Genomic DNA, 11000 nt, shown 5'->3' with positions numbered 1-11000 from the left:
GCACACGTGCGACAGCGCTTCTGCGCCACAATTACACGCCTTCACGAAGGCATTCCAGAAAAAAAAAACTACTACTACGCAGCCGACAGAATTCGAACCTGGGCGGGGAGACCCCAATGGATTTCGAATCCATCGCCTTAACCACTCGGCGACAAATGTTTTTTCTTTCTTTATTGCCGTCGTCGACGTACAAAATCAAATGTTACAAATGATAAAACGTGCCAGCCACACTTTGCCAACACAGCACTAAATTATTTTCAGTGACACCAGTTCATCGAGTACATACATCCATTGTGGTGGATCAGGCAGTGATTTGTAAGCGTCTCTCACGTAAACAACACTCTAAATGAAGTGTTCTCGCACCGGTATTACAACCAAGTCTGCATGTTCAAATTGCATGCGAGTTTTCCACATAGCGTGGAGGCCCAGGACCATAATGAGGTCGTACGGTACTTGCTCTGAGGTATCTATTGGCAAAAAGCGTATCCCATACGGGTCCAGGGGTAACTGCTTCTTCGGCGTTCTCTGCAGAACATCCCAGTGAAAGATCGGGTCCCAGCAATCTAGGAAAACATGTTCTATTGTTTCTGGTTTTTTACATAAAAAGCAGTTGGTGTTCCAGGGGATGAAAATACCATTGCTATGAAGCCAGGTCTTAACGGGAAGTGTGTTTGTATGTAATTGGAAGAAGAAGGACTTAGTTGATGGCCGTACTGGCATTTTCTTCACTCTTTTTAGCACGTCCTGTCCGGGGCCTCCACGGTGTGGCGAGCGGTACAAAGGTACGGGGAGCATCGTGTCCACAAGATCTCTGTACAATTTTTTCTTTGTAACGGTGGACAGATACTGCTGTGAGAAACGCACATTTAACATCCTATATGACATCACCACTTCACGCAGGTATCCTTTCACAGTTCCCGGCATGTTCTGAGCCGACGAAACAACGAATCCCGGAAGAAGTCTGCCCAGCCGTACTTGTACTATTGTTCGAAGAAAGAGATCATTTTGATCCCGCAGAAACACAAAGCGTGACACAATTTGTCGCAAAAACAAGTGAACCAGACCAAGCCCACCTTTCTTGACCGGGAGAAACAAGTTTGTTCGACTCGTCCTCTCCCAGGTAGAGGCCCAAATGAAAGTAGCGAAAATGCGGTGAATTTTTTGTACGCTTACCCGCGCAGCACACAACACATTCATAACATACCATATCTTAGAAACTAAAAAGAGGTTGCAAACAGTGGCTCTAGAAAACATTGACAATTGCTTTCCTCTCCAACCGTCAGCCTTTTCCTTTGCTCTCGAAGCTTGGTCGAGCCAGTACGGTTCGGCCTCACGGTAACTTCCGAGAGGCACCCCCAGGTACTGTGTAGGCAACTTTGACCAATTCAATCGAGAAAAGGTCTCCGGCGTGTCTTCCCAATTCCCATGCAAGAAGCCATAACTTTTATCCCAATTTATCTGGACTCCAGTTGAATCGCAAAACTTTTCGAATACAGCAGTTGCCTCTTTAATGCTGGCTTTATTTGTACAGAGAATCGCGATGTCGTCTGCATACGCCAATATTTTAACGTGTGGTGCCTGTAGTCGATAGCCTGCTATGCGGTCGTTGTTTTTAATGGCCAAACAGAGTGGCTCGAGATAAGCAGCAAACAGAAGGGGCGAAAGCGGGCATCCTTGACGCACCGACGAGAGCACACGAAAGCTATCGGTGAGCTCCCCATTAACAATGATTCGCGTTGAGCAGTCTTTGTACGCCATCGTTACGCCTTCCGTTATGACACTGCCAACGTTCGTATGTTCGAGTATGCATAGTAGAGCGTTGTGCGAGACGAGGTCTAAGGCTTTCGCCAAATCTATCTGCATCATCGCGGCGTAATCGCCAATCGCGTCGCAACACTCTAGCACACTTCGAACCACGTGTACATTTGTTGTAATACTGCGGCCTTTAATTCCACAAGTCTGGTGAGGCCCTACCAATGTTTTGATGACACTTTGCAGTCGTTTCGCTAAAACTTTCGTGAATGTTTTATAGTCAACGTTGGCTAGAGTTATCGGGCGATATGAGCCTGGCAACAAACGTTTCTTTTCGTCATCACTCTTCGAGATTAGCACGATATGCGAGGTTGTGAAAGACATGGGCAATCTTTTTCGGTCATACACTTCGCTAATAACTAGTTGGAGGACATGAGCCAGCGCAGACTTAAAAGTTTTATAGAAAGTGGCCCCTAAGCCATCAGGCCCCGGTGCTTTACCGGGCGCCAACTCGTCTATTGCGCACTCTATCTCACTCACGGTAATGGGATGTTCTAGCCGTGCCTTAACTTCTTCATCGAGCTTTGGCATCTATGAAAGGAATTCCGTCTGGTAGCCATCTTTAGGTTCGCGTGGTTGACCTAAGAAGGCTTTGAAGTGATCGACGATCCCTTGTTTGATGTCGTTTTTGTCGGACGTGATGTCATTGCCTTTAGCTAGCTGGCGGATTTCCTTCCGACATGCGTACCTTTCCTCGTCTGAGAGAGCTCGTTTTGTTGGCGCTTCTCCCGCCCACAGCTTCTCAGACCTTGATCGCACAACGGCGGCTTTGTATTTCTCAGAGTCTATCATTTCGAGTTCGGCTTTCACTTCCTTTATTTCGTTAACATACACACCAGGCTGGACACTTTCCATGCTGATGAAAAATTTCAGTTGCTGGCGAAGGTTTGTTTCTGCCTGTTTCAGGTTATGCCGAAGGACACTGCTTCTTTCAATAGCCATTGTTTTTACTTTCTGTTTGAATTCTTCCCATTTAATGGCGAAGCTTGCTAATTCGACTGAAATCAGGCTTTCTAGTTCCTTCGCAACAGCATCAACGAAAGCATCGTCATCCAGCAACGGCGCGTTCAATTTCCAGAGGTCCCAGTTAAAGGTGTGTTTGATCTGTCTTTTCCCAAAGGTGGCAGTTACCAAGCACTGATCGCTATATGCAATGGGTTGCATATCATATTCACTACACAAGGGCACCAATTCGGCTGACACATATAATCTATCTAGCCGAGCGTGGCTATCACGCTGGAAGTGAGTAAACTGCGGGTGAGAACCACTGGCGAAAACACTACCGATATCTTCCAAGTCGTAATCATGCACCAGTGCATTTAGCAATTCAGCACTCTTATCACGTACGTGTGAAATTTTGGCGCGGTCGTCAGCAGTGCATACACAGTTAAAATCGCCCAGCAGTATTACCACCTTGTTACATTTTACGTACTCTTCGGGGAACGACGACGAAGTGTATTCTTGATAGAACACTTGTCTCTGTGCTCTCTGAATTTTGGGGGAAATCTTCGCCTTTCGAGGTGCCTCGCCTCCCCGTCTTGCGGCCATGGACGCGGAGCACTCCAGAGGCCCCCCTGACCAGCAGTCATCACGGCCGTCAAGCGCAAGGAAGCGAGTTGGCTCCCCCAGCGACACCGAAGACACCGAGCTGTACTCTTTGTCGGAAGACGACTCATCCGACGACAGCTTCATACCCGTCCGGAGCAAGAGGGCGAAGAGAAAGATCGTCAACACATCGCCGTCAACTCCTGCGAGTACAGCGACTATGAAGTCAAGGCCTGCGCGCTGGCCACACGTCATCATCTTTATGCCGGAAGAACCCTCAAGCAACCTACGACTACTGAACAGGCAAGCCCTATCCATTTTTCTGGAATGTGCGGTGCCAGATCAAATTAAGGACATCAGAATAAATCCACGGAAGAATATACTCGCCATAGACGTGTACAACGTGAGTGCGCTTGGAAAACTTCAAGCAATCACGGAGCTAGGCGGCATCAAAATGCGCCCCTTTATCCCGACCGACGATACATCCATAGCCGGTGTAATTTATGACATCGACATTGCCATTCCCAATGATGACTTACCTAGCCTCATCAAGCCGGCAAACGAGGGCACTATCATTACGCAAGTGCGCCGCCTTGGGAATACGCGCTGCGTAAAAGTACTTTTCAAGGGGGATTGTACACCATCCCACGTTAAAGTCGGACATTTCCGTCATCCGGTTCGACCATTCATCCAGAAGCCGCTTCAATGTCATCAGTGTTTCCGGCTAGGACACGTCAAGGGCGTGTGTCCCAACCCGCTACTGTGTCCCCGTTGTGCTGAACCTCACGCAGAAGAGACCTGCGGTGCCACGGTTCTGAAGTGCGCCAACTGTAATGGCCCTCACGCTGCCTCTTCGAAAGACTGCCCCCGCATCAAGACGGAGCGCGCGGTTCTCAAGCAAATGTCCAGAGACAATTCGACACACAGGGAGGCAGCCGAAGTAGTCCGGCGTCGGCGTCGACGTCGGCACCGTCGTACGTCTTCAAAGAAGGCGCATGCTCGAAGTGATAGTGCCCACTCCACTGCGGCACCACGTAGTCGCGCCGCGAAAAGGCCCACCACTTCCACGAAGGAAGCGGATAAGACTCTTTCTTTAGAGGAATGACCTACGCTAAGGAGCCGCTCCCTTGCCAAGGAACCTCAGAAGGTCGTCGTCCAACCGGAGCCTTCTCCAGTCATGGATGATGCACCTAAAACAGATCGTCAAGTCATTTCGGTTCTGCGTTCCCTCATGGACGCCATCCGAGCACTTTTAGTCGACATGAGGACAACATCTGCTCGAAGCGCACTTAAAGTGCTGGACGCCTTAAGCCCAGTGCTTGAATCCCTCAACTAGAAAGATGGCTACCCATACCCCATCCTTCCGAAAAGAAGTCAAGGCAGCGTCCGTCATCCAGTGGAACGCCAGAGGGCTAAAATCACGCCTTTCAGATTTTCGTCAGTTTGTGTACACCAATGCGTTTCCACTCATCGTCATTTGTGAGCCCAACCTGTCGAAACCAATGAGACTGTCAGGGTACGAATTTATTAGGTCTTCAACAAATGGTGCATGCAGCAAAATCATCGTTTTTGTTCGTCGTGAACTTACCTATGTTTTGCAACCAATTCCGCCTCACGACGACAATCAATATATTAAAAAGTTAAAAAGAACAAACTATTGTTTACTCTCATAGGCGTGTATATATCGCCTTCAAGCAATTTTGAAACGAAAAGATTAGCAGATATCTTGAGTGTGTGTCCTGCCCCATGGGTCATCATAGGAGATTTCAATGCACACCATCCGGCATGGGGAAGTACAAGAACCAATGCAAAAGGACGAAGATTAGCAAGCATCGCCTACAACTATGACCTTGCTCTCCTGAACGATGGTAGCCCCACCTTTCTTCGAGGCGTCACATACGGCAGCTGCCTCGACCTTGCTTTCGTCTCCAACTCTCTCGCCAAATGTGTGAAGTGGTTTCCAGACATTGAGACGCATGGGAGTGATCACATTCCCACTTATCTTAACATCAAAGGCTTGTCGTCTAGATCTGGTCCACGGAAGACCATTCGGACCATTCAATGGGCCACCTTCAAATCTGATATGGAAGATGCTTGCCGCGAGGGCCTACCATCCGGATTAGAGCAAACAATTAAAAGTACGATGCAAAACACCACCCGCATGATGACGATCTCTTCCAAGCGAAACGACTTCGACATAGAATTAGAGCGCCTACGAGCACTTCGTCGCCGGGCGGAACGTCGATATCGGCGTACGAAATCAATCCATGACCTTAGGGCGGCCAGGAGGATGCAAAAGAAGATCCAACGTCGCATGGATAGATTAGCATCGGAACGTTGGGCAACGTTTTGCCAGACACTAGACCCCCGCAAGCCACTGTCTCACATTTGGAAAACGGTGCAAGGTCTGCGTTGCCTTCCGGAACAGCGTTTTCCATTCAAGGCGCTCGCGCTCTTCCAAGGGCGGCAAGACATCGATGTCGCAGAGGACTTTTGTGCTATGATCGCCGACCAAGCGACTCGTCCAGATCCTCCAGCCCGAGGTGACGTCCCCCATTCCCGGGATTGCCGCATGGACCTTCCATTTACAATGGAGGAGCTCGAGGCGGCACTAGCGCTCTGCAGGCGCTCTTCATCTCCGGGTCCAGATGGTATATCATACCGAGCCTTGCGCTATCTTGGAGAATCTGCACGGAGAGAACTGTTGAGCCTTTACAACTCCTCATGGCAGGAGGGAAACGTTCCTGACGAATGGAAAGTAAGCCGCCTGGTGCCACTCTTGAAGCAGGGCAAATCCCAACTCGAGCTCACCTCTTACCGCCCAATAGCGCTGGCCAGCTGTGTAGGCAAGGTAATAGAACGGATGCTCCTTGGCCGCCTAGAATGGTACCTTGAACACTACAAGATTTATCCGAATTCCATGGCTGGTTTCCGACGTGACCGCTCTTCCATCGACAATGTAGTTGATCTCGTTTCGTATGTTCAGCACGAAAGGTCCCGTAAGCGTTTATCTGCAGCTTTATTCTTAGATGTGAAAGGCGCATACGATAACGTATTACATGAGTCTATTCTCGATGCTCTTGCGACGGTTGGCCTAGGTGGTCGAGTCTTCTTGTGGATTGCAAGTTACCTATCTGCAAGATCATTCTTTGTGTTAACTGACGACGGCCCGACTACGCGACGCTATACGAGCAGAGGCGTTCCTCAAGGCGGTGCTCTCAGCCCGACGCTATTCAACCTCGCTCTTCTTGGACTTGCTGAATACTTACCAACTACCATCAAGATTTCAATATACGCAGACGACATCTGTGTCTGGACTTCGGCAGTCACACGTCCTCAGATACGTGCGCGGCTTCAAAGAGCAGCAACTTTGACAGCGAGCTACTTGTGTAAACAAGGTCTCAGCATATCACCAGGAAAATGCGCACTAGTGGCATTTACTCGCAAACCAATGACGCCTTATGTCATCTCAATCAGTGGGCGGACCATTTCCTATGTCAGAACCCACAGGTTTCTTGGCGTAATCATTGACCGAGACCTCTGTTGGAGCCCACACGTGGCCTACATGAAACGGCGCCTGACAGCAACTTCCCAGTTGTTTAAATACTTGACAGGAAAGACATGGGGGATGTCAGTAGAGGCAATGCTGAAACTCTACAGAGCTCTCTTTCTCGGGTTTTTAAGATATAGTGTACCTGTACTGAACAACACTTGCAAGACAAATATTCGTGTTCTGCAGGCAGAACAAGCTCAAGCACTCAGAGTTTGCCTTGGTTTACCCAGATGCACGTCAACAGAGGCAACTATTGCGATTTCTCGGGACCATCCGATGCAAACTCACATTACGGTGGAAGCCCTGAGAACGCACATCAGACATTTTGCACGTGCCCCCTATCACCACCTTGCAACACTACCTTCGGACCGGCGCCAAGCATCGTTCTCTAAAACTATCATCAAGTACAACGACAAACTTCCCTCGGGCTTCACCGCTGCATCTAAACCATCGATACCCCCTTGGTGTCTTATTAGCCCCACAGTACATCTCAGTGTACCAGGAATCAAGAAGAAATCTGAGCTGTCGTCACCTGTGCTGAAACAACTGTCTCTGCTTCTTCTACACGAGAGGTATGCGGACAATGTACATATTTATACTGATGGTTCCACAAACCTCCAGTGTTCGTCCGGTGCTGTGGTTGTCCCAGCAAGAGCTATTACCATTAGCTTCAGGACTGACCACCCAACGGCATCGACATCTGCGGAACTAGCTTCTCTTCGTGCGGCACTTCGTTTCGTCAATCGGGAGTCACCTCGACAATGGTCAATCTTCAGTGACTCAAAGGCAGCCCTACAATCTGTGCTATCAGCTCTGCGTCGCGGGCCATACGAACAGCTCGTATTCGATATTAGATACTTACTCCATACATCACAGGAGAAAGGACACCACGTGACGTTTCAGTGGCTTCCAAGTCACTGCGGCATCATAGGGAATGAAAACGCCGATAATGCCGCTCGGGCAGCTCTTGACGACACACAGGAAGAGGCCATACCGCTCTCACGGTCCGACGCAGCCAGCAGACTTCGAGTGCTTGCACAGGAGATCACGCTCTCTCTATGGTGCACACCAAGCAGCCAGACCAACCGGAGCAATCGTCCCTACCACCTGCCCTCTTTGATGCATCTCTGTATGCCAACTGGACTCCGCCGAAAAGAGGCCACTATGCTTTATCGCTTATGGCTAGGGGTGGCATTCACGAAATCTGATTCATTCCTCATTGGAATGGCCGACAACCATTTTTGCAATGCCTGTCTTTGCGAGGAGACGCTAGAACATATTCTATGCGACTGTCCTGAATATAATGTTCCGAGACAGTCCCTGGCATCCGTTCTAGCACACCTGGACAATCGACCACTGTCAAGTGAAACCATTCTCGCGTGTCGTCGACAGAAGACATCGCAGCTGAAAGCAACGAAGGGACTGCTTAGGTTTTTAAAGGAAACGGGCTTGGACAAGCGGCTATGACAGTGATGTCACGCATCACGCAAGAGTGACGGACTGTGACTGACGATGTGTGTGCTGTGTACGTTATGTGCTCTCTCTCTCTCTCTATCTACTCCCCATCTTTCATTCCCCCTCACCCCGCTCCCATGTGTAGGGTAGCAAACCGGTTGGCCTGAACTGGTTAACCTCCCTGCCTTTCCTTCTCCACTCTTTCCTTCCTTCCTTCCTTACGTACGTACTCTTTAAGACGCTCAAAGAAGGATCGCCGGTCTGTTTTAATATTTGGTGCGTAGACACAAATGACACGGAAATCCTTATCGCAAAAACAAAAATCAGCCACTAAAAGGCGCCCACTTTCACACGAAAACACTGACTGCACACAAATGCCAAAGTTTCTTCGAATGAATACAGCGCAACCACCTGATCCACCAACAGCGTGAGAAACACACACGTCAAAGTGCGCACGAAAATTGGACACCATTCTGTCGGTTAGTTCTTGGCTCTCTATTTTCGTTTCTTGGATTCCCACAAGATGCAAGTCATTATCTAAGAGTAGCCGGCTTAGCTGACATTGCCGCCTTCTTGCACCGAGCCCTCGTACATTTAACGTGGCTACACGTAGCGCTCCTTCGATATTAGCTGCCATGACTACACGGTAGAATAGTGCCCATCACAGTTACGCAAGGACGAGCATTCATAATGACGTGCCGATAACCGCGTCGAATGCCACAAAAGGGAACACAACCCGACCTCTCGAAAGCAACATTCACATGCAACTTGGGCCCTCGTTCCTGACACATATCCAAAAGAATAGCGCTCAGGGTGACGGCCATTGCACTCACCAACCCCCCAACCCGCCTCAAGCTAAACACAGTACAGAACTACGGAGGCGGTTTACCCGCCTGCCGTGAATCGGCCGTAATGTTCGGCCGCAGCTTCAAGGTTGGTCTCCTCATACCTGGCGTTTTGGGCGGTGGCTCGTCTCCGCCGCTGCTGTCCTGCGTCGTAGCCAGGCTATTGGTCTGGTCGCGCGGGCGTTTCCCCGCCTGCAAGTTAGCGAGCGCGCTTTGGGTGTCCATGTCTTCCTGTTCAGGGGCTGTGGAGGCCGCTCCCGGATCAGGTGGGCTCTCTTCCTCACGGTTCGGCATGGCTCCAGTGCCCTCTACTTGCTCTTGTTGTTCAGTGGCGACGGCTTCATTAACATGTTGCCCCTGTTGCTGAAGTCGTACCTCCGTCTTTGCCGCCTCGCCAGCTGCTTCCTTAGCCGTGGACGATGTGTCTTCCATGTCCGCCTCGTCCATGAGTAGGGCGGAGTTGTCGTCGTTGCTCACGGGTCCGGTCACGCTAGCGTACGTCCGCTCGCACTGACTCTCTTCATGACCGAAGCGTCGGCAAGCACCACACCGCGGTATGCGGCAGTCGCGACGAATATGGCCTGTTCCGCGGCAGCGTAGGCCGAGAGGGGCCCTGCCCGGCACAACCACGAGAGCCAGCTCGCCGGAGACGCTCACCTGATGTGGGAGATCGACCAGCATTACGCCCGGCTTCAACTTCAGCGTAACCAGTCTTGTGGTAGAGTTCTTATCAGCCACGCCATGCACCCGCCACCGCTCGCGGGCGACGTCCGTGACCTTCCCAAACGGCGCGAAGGCAAGACGCACGTCCTCGTCAGGAACGGTGTGCAGCAGCCAATGCACTTTCAAGCGCACATCCTGGTTAGCAGGGTCAATGACGAGGCATCGGCCCTTTTTGACCTGCAGCTCACCAACGCTGACTATCTTCTTCACGGCTTCGTCGTCCTTGAAGGTCACGGCCCAAACGTGGCTCATACGGTAGGCCCCGAGAGCCACTACTTCCGGCAGGAGCGATAACGGGGCGAGCGCATCGCGGAAATCTTCCACCCGGTATGGGCGGGCCCTGATGTCACAATGTAAAAAAACTGTGTTTACAACAAAACGCCCTGTTTGCAAACTCGGCAAAGCAACTTGATACTCGTCAGCAGCAAAATTCCTGTTACCGCGGCCGCTCTGGGCCGCTGAAGCCGCTCCTACGGAGCCCGTCATCATACGTCCGTCACGCTCGGTGGCCGGAAGCAGAGTCACTCGGCCACGACTGCGCACACACGCGACAGCGCTTTTGCGCCACAATTACACGCCTTCACGAAGGCATTCCAGAAAAAAAAAACTACTACTACGCAGCCGACAGAATTCGAACCTGTGCGGGGAGACCCCAATGGATTTCGAGTCCATCGCCTTAACCACTCGGCCACGACTGTTTTTTTTTCTTTATTGCCGGTCTGTCACAGATACAAAGCATTCACCTTACTTTGGGGAGAAAAAACAGTGTTATAATGAGCATTACGTGTCCTTGTGTTTGTGCATGTATTAAAAACGCTTTAAGGTTACCAGTGTATCTAACACAGGTAACCAGTCTGGTGGCTCAACCTGCAATTTATACACATCTCTTATTTGAGAGACACTTTCAATAAAACACTGTCTGGCTGGTTTGGCGTCCACATCAGCATTTCGTATGGCCATTCGTGTTTTCCAAATGCTGTGTAGGCTCAGAGTCATGATCATGTCATAGGGCACGCCATTTTCATTTTCAACCGGGAGAAAGCGGATACCGTAGGGTGATATAGGGA

General features: G+C 50.3%; 1 non-coding gene across 1 annotated transcript; it reads right to left on the bottom strand.

Moving 5' to 3' along the window:
- Positions 1–10549: 10549 nt before the first annotated feature.
- Positions 10550–10631, bottom strand: Trnas-cga (transfer RNA serine (anticodon CGA)). The gene has a single exon. It is a non-coding gene; the product is annotated as a tRNA-Ser (tRNA).
- Positions 10632–11000: the final 369 nt, after the last annotated feature.

The sequence above is a fragment of the Dermacentor silvarum genome, chromosome 1 (genome assembly GCF_013339745.2).
Source record: "Dermacentor silvarum isolate Dsil-2018 chromosome 1, BIME_Dsil_1.4, whole genome shotgun sequence".
Lineage (NCBI taxonomy): Eukaryota > Metazoa > Arthropoda > Arachnida > Ixodida > Ixodidae > Dermacentor > Dermacentor silvarum.
This window is presented reverse-complemented; position numbering and strand designations above follow the sequence as displayed.